Raw genomic sequence first — 12,596 nt, 5'->3', positions numbered from 1 at the left:
AACTAAAACATGAGGCCGTACATTTTTTCTTAAAAGACGATGTCGTTTTAGGGGTTCTACACGTATATTAGGCACCTAACAACCCCATATTTCCTTTTCCTATATATATATATATATATATATATATATATATATATATATATATATATATATATATATATATATATATATATCTTAAACTTTACAACAAAGAATATAACATTAATAATAGTTCAAATTTTTCATTAACTTAGAACAAAAAAATAACAATAACCAGAAGGATGCCCACATTTCATATGGGGTGGAAGTGATCTGTATTTTTCTTTAGAATGTCGGATTATATTACATATGTTGATGGTTACAATTCATGAAAAGGAACATATTATACAAAAAAGGATTACCTAGGAATAGAAAATAGGTAAACAAAAGACGATTACCATTGATAGATCCCTCTAATAAAAAGAGTGTTGAACAACAAGCTTCTTCTACAGCCGCTTCATTCATTTTTTGTCTAATGAAAGTACAACAATAGGTCATTCCATGGTGAAGAAAATAAAAGTACAATACGAGTGCTATATCAATGCAGATTTAAAAAAAAAAGTAGAATGCTATGAAAAGCAGTGTTATATCAGTTCACTTTACCACTGCTTTACGTGTGGGGTATCGTTTTGGTAATCTGCACATTTAGGTTACATATTCTGATAGAATTTCAATAGAAACCTACTTTGGTAATAGTTAACTTTCTGAATGTCAAACTCAAACCAAAGTAGTTTTCTATTGAAATTCTATCTGAATATACAACCTAAATATGCAGATTACCGGAAGGGTAAACATGTGCTATAAGGTTAGCATAATTTTGACTTAATCCACCTAATGCGACCCAAGATGATGACCTAAATCAAGGGTAAATTGTTTTTGTTGCATTGAGGGTCAAAATCAAGGAAAAGTATGGATAATATGATCTATCCAAACAACATTTTTATCTAAAATTACTAAATGTGACTTAACCACATGGTTTTTTTCCGTTAAGAATGGCAACATATGAAGTAAATGGTTTCTATTACTCTTGAATAAAATTTCACATTATGTCAATGACCTTAAACAATGACAACTGTGTTATTTTTGCTTGGACTTCCACAGAGTTGCAATTTTAAGAAAGAACTTTTGACGGTATGTGAACATTTAAAAAAAAGAGTAACAAACCTAGATTTTGAGACAGCAAGGGTGTCAGGTGCTGCAGGATAAAATTTATAAAATTTCATTATCAAATGTGTCTATTTTCTCTTTACTCATTGACTCTCGAGCATATTCTTCCTCTTTTCCCTTGCCTAAAAGATGTTATATTAGCAAGTATATTTAAAAAAACGAACCTCAAGTATTTGACATATATATTATAAACTAATAATTTCACAAACCTCAAAATGGATTTCTTAATCATCTATCCCTATTATGTCTTTAAAGGAAAAGCCAAAATCTGTCACCTTGGAATTCGAGAAACCTTTTATAGATCTACAAAACAAATAACAAAAAGCACTCACTTGCGACAAATCAGCTTGTATTGGTTTTATTTCCTAGCCAATGCCATCAAAAGCATCACAATGAAACTAACATCCTCATAATGTAAAACCTGCTCCTTTTATAGTTGCAAGGCACTGTCTTGTTGACCTTATATCCGAAAGGCTAACACCAATATCAAATTCAACCTGTTATCATAAAAATGCAATTTTGATTTATGGATTTTTCTTAAAATGTCATAATATAATACTCTATGGCATCCGACTTTGTTTACCTTGATTTTTTTGGTAGTCTTGGTTATTCGTCTCAAATTCATAAGTCATGCACCACTCATATGCAAAAAATGATTGGCGACACTTCAAAACTCTATAAATCTCCTTGTAACATCCCATCTTATATGAAGACAAAAAATAAAATCATAGTTAGATATAAGATAAATACAAAAAAATAGTAAAATTGATATTGACAAACAGCATTTATATACTGCATCTAGAGCATGGCAAGTAGCCTCAATTGCATAAATTGCATTCAAATTGTTATTAACAAAATTTCATCTTCATGAAGTTGACCTACAACATTAACAAAAAAATAACAATCATGTCATATCATATGCACCCAAACTCTAAAATTATATACATTTCTTTTAACATATAATACAAGACAACAAATTGATCTTTGTAAAGTTGCACATCTGGTTCACTCCTGCAACACGATTCAATGGCTGAAAAAATATAGAAACATAAAAGATTATAAGTTTTCAAGAAAATTTTATAATACATTCTACTACCATAAGATGATTTTCATTCCCGTATATTATCTAATATTCATTGTTGTTTATGACCTTTACAGATGTTGAGGTGTGAGAAGCAAGGAAGAACGTCAAATAGTCAAACAAAAAACAACATTATTAGCCATCAGTAATGAGTCTATGTTAGTTACCTAAATTAGCAATTTCCCTCGATGATCTACCAATTCCACATCCAACATCCATCACCATTTATCTAGGCTTCAAACCTAGTTGTAATGCAATAAATTGTTCATGTCTCTTAATGCTCTTTCTAAGGGATTATCCATTCCATCTAGTAAGTTAATTTAAAGAATAAAAATATAAGAAATCAACCTTGGGGGAAAATGGAATGTTTCTCCCCAATCATACTTGTAGAAACCTCTAACAACATCATACTATTTATTAATCTGAAACAAATCAAAATATATAAGACATATTATATAATTGGATGGATATAATCATAAAAATACAACCTAAATTGAAATATGTCACACATAATTTGAAGAATTTTTTTTCAGAACTATGTAAATTGGTTCAAAGTAACAATTCAAAGAAAAATGACACAGTAAAGCAAACAATACAAACATATGAAAGGAAAAATTGATCAATCCAACCACATGCTATGTTACAGAATCAATAAAAGGGAAATGGATTTAAATCGAATGTCATTAGAGATGTCAAGTTACCACATTTGAGAACTGCAAAATGATGCATCAATTCCTAAATAATAGTTACTATAAAATCAGAAAACATGTGTAGAGATTACCAATCAAGTACAATTAATCTCCGATCACATGGTTTTGCGCATCAAAAAGGGAGATGGGTGGTGGCATACTCTTTGAGATATGAATGGATGGGATCCCATTTGCTTTGGCAGCTTATGGTGACGAACGTGCGTGTTAAAAAGAAATCAGAATTTACAATGAATACTAAACATTAGGAAAAAATGAGAGAGACTGACTGGTAAAAATGATCGAACAAAGTCTCGATCAAGTCGTTGACAATGTTTAGGGCGGTGTTGATGAATTGTTGTGGGTTATGGTTAATCTTAACAACCCCCACTTTAACCGTCACTGTTGGTGGCAGCGGTTTTGCTGCCTTTCCTCTCTTCCAGCTACATATGCCATAATTCATGAAATTCTTTCTTTACAAACACCAACCAAAACAATAGATGAGGGGATGATGATATGGTGGTGTGTGTACAATTAGAGGGGATATCGGTGGTTAGATGGTTCTATGGTGATCGAGAAGAAAACAGATGGTTCCTTCGATCACTTCCATGAGAAGTGGGGAAGATGAGAGATTTTACCCATCTTAAACAAGCTCTAGATTGTGAAGGAGTGTGATATGTGTGATAATTGAATATGCAAGAGAGATGAGGCGACAGTAACTTGCTTAGCTCCCATTTAATATATATATATATATATATATATATATATATATATATATATATATATATATATATATATACATATATATATAAAGTTAGCCTACATCATTGTTTTGGTCAAAAAATGATTAAGGAAATATCAACCGAATTATATGAGAGGTTGAGGTGTTGCAGCCAATATGAATGTGAAAATGAAATAAAAGTGACACGAGTGGATCTCACAAGGAAAATCATTGATGCTTGCTAGGATCTCCAATATAAAACCTTGGGATGTGATAATGATCACTTACATTGTTTAATCTTATTAATTGAAATGTAAATTATAGAACTGTGTTTGAGAATATGAGTACAAGTGATTCAATTGCTCTAGATGTGTGTGTTTTGATATTTATATATGTGTATTTATAGCCTAAGTTGACTAACTATGTGACATCCCCAATTTCACTGCCAGAAAAGACCAGTTTAATTTATGCTTTTAAAATGATTTCAGAGTAATCCTTTGATTAAAAGAGTTGCGGAATTTGTTCCCAAAAAAAATATGATAAAATTTATCAAAACGATTCTCAAAGAGAACGTATTTTCATTAAATAATAAAACCTCGGGATGTCATGTTCCGATGCAGACCAAAAGCATAAACAGTATAAAATAGACCTTACAACAGTTATTTCTAACTACTTATCTATATTCCAAAATCTCTCGTCAAGTCCACCAACTTATACTCTTGTGTCATTACCTGTAATGCAAAGAAAACTGAGTGGGTCAGACTTGGGAGCCTGGTGAGCATATAGGGTTTTCAACCCACAATAAATAATTAATTTAATTTCATCAACCAATAATAACCTAATTACCCATTCCTTTTATTCTCACTTAATGTCCCTAAGACAGCTAACATAAGGGACCTAGTCTAAGAATATTTCATCGGGGCGACAACATATGCTTCGGGGGTTCCTCAGCAATATAACTCAAATAAGGCAACCATGAGGGGGATGGAATACAGCGAATGAACACCCAAGTTCATTAACACCTATAGGTTATGAGCCTGCTAGCGTTTCAGTGGACTGTCTAGAAAAGTCCGTGGTCGTCATCTAAATTCCGCTAGATGACTGGATTACAATGACATCGATGCCTCTCGTCCTTTTATCATAAGCCAACTATCTACCCATGTTCTACCCAACATTTTATTAGATAAAATATACATTTTTAGACACAGTTTAAAACCTGTATAGTATGTTCATTCAAAACACATTCCAAATAAAAGATGAGGCACATAAACATAACACATATTTCATAGAGAATAAATCATATCTATGAGATTAGAAGATAACATTGATACACTCACATAACACATATACTTAGTACGTTAAATCGATACTTGTATAAAATCGTGCATTTGAAAGAGATTAGGTACCACCTTCAAATCAAGACCAATATATAAACACATAACACGTATTTCATAGTAAATACTTAATATTTATGCGTTAGAAGAAAGTAACTACACACTCACACCAAACATATACTTAATACATTCAAACAATATTTGTATTAAAATCGTGTTTATGAAAGGGACTATACACTCACTCATATAAACAACAATATATATACACATAACACGTATTTTATAAAATACTTCATATCTATGTGTAAGATGAAAGTGACTATACACTCACTTGATCAGAAGATGATCAGACAACACTACGGCTCTAAGAGTAGTACTTCTTCGGTGAAACCGGGATCACTTCACACACCGGGTTTCTCGCGGACAGAGCTTCGACTCGGAAACTCTTTTTCTTCTCGGGATCTTCGGGCTTCGGGACTTGCTTCGGGTCTCGGGATGATACCGGGGCTTTGGGGGGTTAAAATAGGGCTTAGAGAAGGTATCGGGAGAGAGAGAGAGAGAGAGAGCAAGGGAGGAGCAACAAAAATCGGCTGACCCTTGATTTCTATTTATAGGGTGAGATTTTAGGGTTCACGTCGTGAGTTTTCAGGCTCACGTCGTGGGGATTGATCGTCACTGCATGCGTCACTCGTCCACTTGTGTCTGACAGCTCCGGAAGGTCAAATCTCAAAATTCACGTCGTGAACACAGTGTTCACGTCGTGAACACTGACACAGTACCGGGTTTCGTGCCCCGAACTTCAGAAATTCATAACTTTCGCATACGAACTCCGTTTTCGACGTTCTTTATATCGCCGCGAAGGTGAGATTATGATCTACAACTCTTGTTTAGACTCCATTGGCTAATTTTGACTTTATTTTTAATATATTATAAATATATTACTTTTAGTAGGCCGGGACAGAAAAACTCCGTTCGAAATTCATAACTCCTTCATCTGAACTCCGTTTTCGTCTGTCTTTTTATCGTTGGACTAATATTAATGAGATCTTCAATTCTCATTGAGAAAGTTTTGGCTAAATATCACTCGACCTCAATCTCGAGTTTCGAGCTGCATACTGCTAATGCTGAAACTTCGAAAAATCATAACTTCCTCATACGAAGTCAGATTTAGACGTTCCTTTTATGCACGCTCTCGGTTTAACGTATTCTACGACTTTCATTTAGATCGCTAAGGACAAATATCGCTCTAACATAAATTCACTATTTACGTCGGCTGTGTCGTGCCGGTTATCTCGCGAAACTTCGACAGGTCATAACTTCTTCGTTATAACTCGGATTTCGGCGTTCTTTATATGGACGGAAACCTTGTGACATATACTACAACTTGGTTAAGATTAATCCTTATAAATAATCTTCCCTCAAAAATTCATTTTTGATGCTTATCATCTCTAAATTGACTAGCCCTGATCTACGGGTGTTACAATTATTTTCCCCCTTAGGATGATTACGTCCTGGAATCATCAACGAAATAGGGCTTACATAATGATTCCACACGTTATTTCTTCATCCTAGATAATAACCATAAGTTCTATATTTCCTCGAAAGAGTATCTAACTCTTGGACTTCTCGATAGCAGGTAGTGCTAAATCCTACATCTGCTCTTCGTACTATGTTGTACTTTCAATTGTAACTTTCGAGTTTATAAAATAAATCCTTATTGTGACTCCTTCTTCTTCTTAGGATAAGTATTTTCCTTTATCTATTGTAACAGATCGATGGGTCATGTTCTAATGACCTCTCATCGTATGATGCAACACTTAGACTCAAGTCTCTTAGAGTCAAATTCCAGAATGGATTATACCTTCCTTCATATTTTAATGTGATATAATCATATTTTAGCATGTAGCATTTCTAGCTACTAACTTCTTTAACAACAAGTGCGATGCTATCAATCGCATTTATTTCAATCTTCTGACTTAAGTCGGATGCTACATCAAACTCGGTTCTCGGAACCACGTAACAAACTCATTGCAGTTGGACTCAATTTGTCATGACCACTAGGGTCAGAATAACAACCCTCTTACTAGTCATTACCGACACAATGGTAATGACATACATGAATAAAACGGAATCAATTACTAGTTTCTTGGTAACCTTGCGACTTTCCCTGATCCAAGTGTGAGTCCTGTGCTTCCAGTAGTATAGATCTCTACTACTATTCACACCTACTCATACTCGTCTCAAGTATTGTCTCGCAGTCCCAAAGTCCTAAAATCACAGAGCAACTTAACACATACAAATGTGTCCAAATAATCATAAAAAATTTCCTAGACTTTACTAGGACTTCTTCCATGCGTATCTTCAATCATTAATTCTACTTCAACTCGGTTGGTGATGGAAATTCCAGACAATGGGACAACTTCAAGAATTACACCAACCGTTTCATCATCTTGCCAATCGCAGGTGTACTTCAAACGTATCGTACTCCTCTTAACGTTCCGTTATTTTATCAGACATATTCTAAAGGCAGGATACCACTCTTACGATATCCTTCGATAGGTGTCATTCAACACATCAAATAACAAAACCAGGGTTTATATTAATTCTAGAAACTATTACACAAAAGTTCAAGTTCACCCTATATTATGCCCCTAATAGGCTACACTTCCTGATACTAGCTATACCTTGATACGAAGTCTTCATCCTTGATTCCTCGCTTTATCATCTGCTTCGTCAAGGATCATTTAAAATGCTTCTGCCTTTGGCTGTGGCAGTGCATTTGGTTTTGCTCCCTCATTCTTCTTCGGGTAGTCCCTAGATAAATGCCCTTCTCCTCGGCATTCATAACACACCCTCTTTTTGGATACACACTTGTTGGCATAATGCCCTGTCTTTCCACACTTGTAGCAAGTCACCTCTTCGTCGCATCTCTCAAAATGTTTCAGTGGAATATTTGGCTTTGTAGCTTCTTGCCTCTTTGGGCAGTCCTGTTTGAAGTGCCCTTCCTCATTACATCCGTAACATACCTTTTCATTGAATGTACATTCATTGGCATAATGTCCATGATTTCCACACTTAAAACATGTCACCTCCTCACCACTTTTTCTCGAGTTTTTCTTTTTGCATTTCCCGCACCATTTTTCTTCATCTCATCTTTTTCTAGACTTCGAGAACATGTTGCTCTTGCCAGACTTTGATGACCCCTCAAATTTCCTCTTTTTGCCAACTTCAACCTTGTTGGTGATACAACCATTAATCACTTCTTCGACTGACTTAGCAACCCTGATAGTTGTCTCAAGAGTAGGTTCCTGGCGTACTGGCACAGTATGTTCATCCTTACTTTATTGAAGTAAACGCCTTGTTTCCTCCATCTGATGATCCAACACCATTCGCACCATTGCATATACTCCCGCCATCGTGATTTTCTCAGGTGCAACTGATAGCTCTGGTGCACTCCCAATCATGTGTGGCTCAGGCTGCGGGTTATCGTTTCCCAATCCATTTTGTGTGTTTTCCATTTCGATCTATACACCAAATTAGGTAAATTTAGATCTCTATTTCGATAGACGTTCAAATCATCCTTTTCACTCTGAAACGTTTACATGCTAGTTCTAATACCGTATTCGTACGCTTAGAATCCTAAACACATAAGGTTTTCAGATCCAGTCGGCAACAGACCATAGATCCGAACAAACAATATCATATATGGCAAACATATAGCATTTAACACATAAAATCATTTTAGGCATCTTTCCTAAAGCATACTAGTGCCCGTGTCAATTTAGGTGTACTGCCTAAAATATAAAAGACACACTCAACTCACAATCATCGCTTAGCATCCTAAGTTTAAGTCTAGAAATTTCCTACAAATTCCTAGTTCGCTTAAACTAATGCTCTGATACCAACTGTGACATCCCCAATTTCACGGCCAGAAAAGACCAGTTTAATTTATGCTTTTAAAATGATTTCAGAGTAATCCTTTGATTAAAAGAGTTGCGGAATTTGTTCCCAAAAAAAATATGATAAAATTTATCAAAACGATTCTCAAAGAGAACGTATTTTCATTAAATAATAAAACCTCGGGATGTCATGTTCCGATACAGACCAAAAGCATAAACAGTATAAAATAGACCTTACAACAGTTATTTCTAACTACTTATCTATATTCCAAAATCTCTCGTCAAGTCCACCAACTTATACTCTTGTGTCATTACCTGTAATGCAAAGAAAACTGAGTGGGTCAGACTTAGGAGCCTGGTGAGCATATAGGGTTTTCAACCCACAATAAATAATTAATTTAATTTCATCAACCAATAATAACCCAATTACCCATTCCTGTTATTCTCACTTTATGTCCCTAAGACAGCTAACATAAGGGACCTAGTCTAAGATTATTTCATCGGGGCGACAACACATGCTTCGGGGGTTCCTCAGCAATATAACTCAAATAAGGCAACCATGAGGGGGATGGAATACAGCGAATGAACACCCAAGTTCATTAACACCTACAGGTTATGAACCTGCTAGCATTCCACTGGACTGTCTAGAAAAGTCTGTGGTCGTCATCTAAATTCCGCTAGATGACTGGATTACAATGACATCGATGCCTCTCGTCCTTTTATCATAAGACAACTATCTACCCATGTTCTACCCAACATTTTATTAGATAAAATATACATTTTTAGACACAGTTTAAAACCTGTATAGTATGTTCATTCAAAACACATTCCAGATAAAAGATGAGGCACATAAACATAACACATATTTCATAGAGAATAAATCATATCTATGAGATTAGAAGATAACATTGATACACTCACATAACACATATACTTAGTAAGTTAAATCGATACTTGTATAAAATCGTGCATTTGAAAGAGATTAGGTACCCACTTCAAATCAAGACCAATATATAAACACATAACACGTATTTCATAGTAAATACTTAATATTTATGCGTTAGAAGAAAGTAACTACACACTCACACCAAACATATACTTAATACATTAAAACAATACTTGTATTAAAATCGTGTTTATGAAAGGGACTATACACTCACTCATATAAACAACAATATATATACATATAGCACATATTTTATAAAATACTTCATATCTGTGTGTAAGATGAAAGTGACTATACACTCACTTGATCAGAAGATGATCAGACAGCACTACGGCTCTAAGAGTAGTACTTCTTCGGTGAAACCGGGATCACTTCACACACCCGGTTTCTCGCGGATAGAGCTTCGACTCGGAAACTCTTTTTCTTCTTGGGATCTTCGGGCTTCGGGACTTGCTTCGGGTCTCGGGATGATACCGGAGCTTCGGGGGGTTAAAATAGGGCTTAGAGAAGGTATCGGGAGAGAGAGAGCAAGGGAGGAGCAACCAAAATCGGCTGACCCTTGATTTCTATTTATAGGGTGAGATTTTAGGGTTCACGTCGTGAGTTTTAAGGCTCACATCGTGGGGATTGATCGTCACTGCATGCGTCACTCGTCCACTTGTGTCTGACAGCTCCGGAAGGTCAAATCTCAAAATTCACGTCGTGAACTCTGACACAATACCGGGTTTCGTGCCCTGAACTTCAGAAATTCATAACTTTCGCATACGAACTCTGTTTTCGACGTTCTTTATATCGCCGCGAAGGTGAGATTATGATCTACAACTCTCGTTTAGACTCCATTGGCTAATTTTGACTTTATTTTTAATATATTATAAATATATTACTTTTAGTAGGCCGGGACAGGAAAACTCCGTTCGAAATTCATAACTCCTTCAGCTGAACTCCGTTTTCGTCTGTCTTTTTATCGTTGGACTAATATTGATGAGATCTTCAATTATCATTGAGAAAGTTTTGGCTAAATATCATTCGACCTCAATCTCGAGTTTCGAGCTGCATACTGCTAATGCTGAAACTTCGAAAAATCATAACTTCCTCATACGAAGTCAGATTTAGACGTTCTTTTTATGCACGCTCTCGGTTTAACGTATTCTACGACTTTCATTTAGATCGCTAAGGACAAATATCGCTCTAATGTAAATTCACTATTTACGTCGGCTGTGTCGTGCCGGTTATATCGTGAAACTTCGACAGGTCATAACTTCTTCGTTATAACTCGGATTTCGGCGTTCTTTATATGCATGGAAACCTTGTGACATATACTACAACTTGGTTAAGATTATTCCTTCTAAATAATCTTCCCTCAAAAATTCATTTTTGATGCTTATCATCTCTAAATTGACTAACCCTGATCTACGGGCGTTACAAAATAGATGTCCGATATTCTCGGGATCCTATTGAACAAGCTATTATATGTTGCCTTGACTCGGTAACTCTGGGTTTTAAGTTTGACTGGAATGATTCTTCAGTGTAGACGCGTCTTGTGTTTACTATTTCTACATATGTAAATAATAAACAAAAAATATATTCGTTAATCTTGTTAGGAAATAGTATTGGTGATATTTAGGATTCTATCCATTAAAACATATGTTTCAGGATCCTAATTCCACTTTAACAGCCGAGATCTTGGATATCTTTCAAGATCTTGACCCCTAACATTCATAATATATATATATATATATATATATATATATATATATATATATATATATATATATATATATATATATATATATATATATATATATATATATATATAATAGATTAAAAGGAAACTACTAATATCTAGTTTTGGTCATTGTTACGTCTTCTATTTGAAAAAATATGTTTCACCAAATCAGAACAAAAATTTTAATTTTGCGTATTTTGTTACGTATCTCCCAATAACTTGATATTGTTGTAGATTAGTTTAATGTTTCAAAATTTTCAAGTTTGGATTGTATATCGACTTTACCAAAGCTACAAAATACTCTACCTTTTTCTTCTAAAACCTTATTATGCAACACGATGCAAACATACATTATGTTTCTATTTTTTTAGAAACAATGCTCGCTACTATACATGTGCCAATGTTTATTAAGGACACCAAATTCAATATCAATTTTTGACTCTTAAATTACATTGAACATATTTTGGTTTTCATCCTGTGGACATGTGAATGATTCAACAAATGTTAGCATGTTTGTGATATATCTCATCAATAAGATAGTATTTATGCTTGTATTTGTATTCCATTAACTTTAATCAGAATTTCATTCTTTCTTTTGGTGATATATTTGGAACGTCAAGAATACTTGGTTGTTTGGAGTCGTTAAACCAAGTGCAGCATATCTTTTTGATAAAATAGTGCCTTAGTCTTTCTTTTGGTGTTATTGTAGATCTAAGAAATTTAATTGAGTTAGGTGGGTTCAAAATCTTCAACTAGCTATGTGTTGCTCATTTCTTGTGATGTAATTTTTGTTCTTGGCTAGTTTATCTTTTTTTTTTAATAAAATTTCAAGTATAAAAAAGTAACGTCAAAAGGACATGCTCGTGATATTCTATTTAAGATGTCATTGAATAACGTAGACTTAAACTAAACAAGAATATTGATGTCATTGTTCTAACCGAAAACACTAAAAAGTGCATGTCAAATCCATAGATCTTATAGAACTACTATTGAATGTCGATAATCACTAGGACTGTTC

The 12,596-nt window shown here is 34.4% G+C and overlaps 1 long non-coding RNA gene across 1 annotated transcript; it reads right to left on the bottom strand.

Moving 5' to 3' along the window:
- Nucleotides 1-285: 285 nt before the first annotated feature.
- On the bottom strand, nt 286-3,653 carry LOC111914517 (uncharacterized). The gene is made up of 3 exons (XR_002857828.2): nt 1,769-3,653; nt 1,183-1,682; nt 286-490 (listed from the first exon to the last, which is right to left on the bottom strand). It is a non-coding gene; the product is annotated as an uncharacterized LOC111914517 (long non-coding RNA).
- Between the last annotated feature and the right edge of the window lie 8,943 nt (nt 3,654-12,596).

Source organism: Lactuca sativa, chromosome 3 (genome assembly GCF_002870075.4).
Source record: "Lactuca sativa cultivar Salinas chromosome 3, Lsat_Salinas_v11, whole genome shotgun sequence".
In the NCBI taxonomy this organism is placed as follows: Eukaryota; Viridiplantae; Streptophyta; class Magnoliopsida; order Asterales; family Asteraceae; genus Lactuca; species Lactuca sativa.
This window is presented reverse-complemented; position numbering and strand designations above follow the sequence as displayed.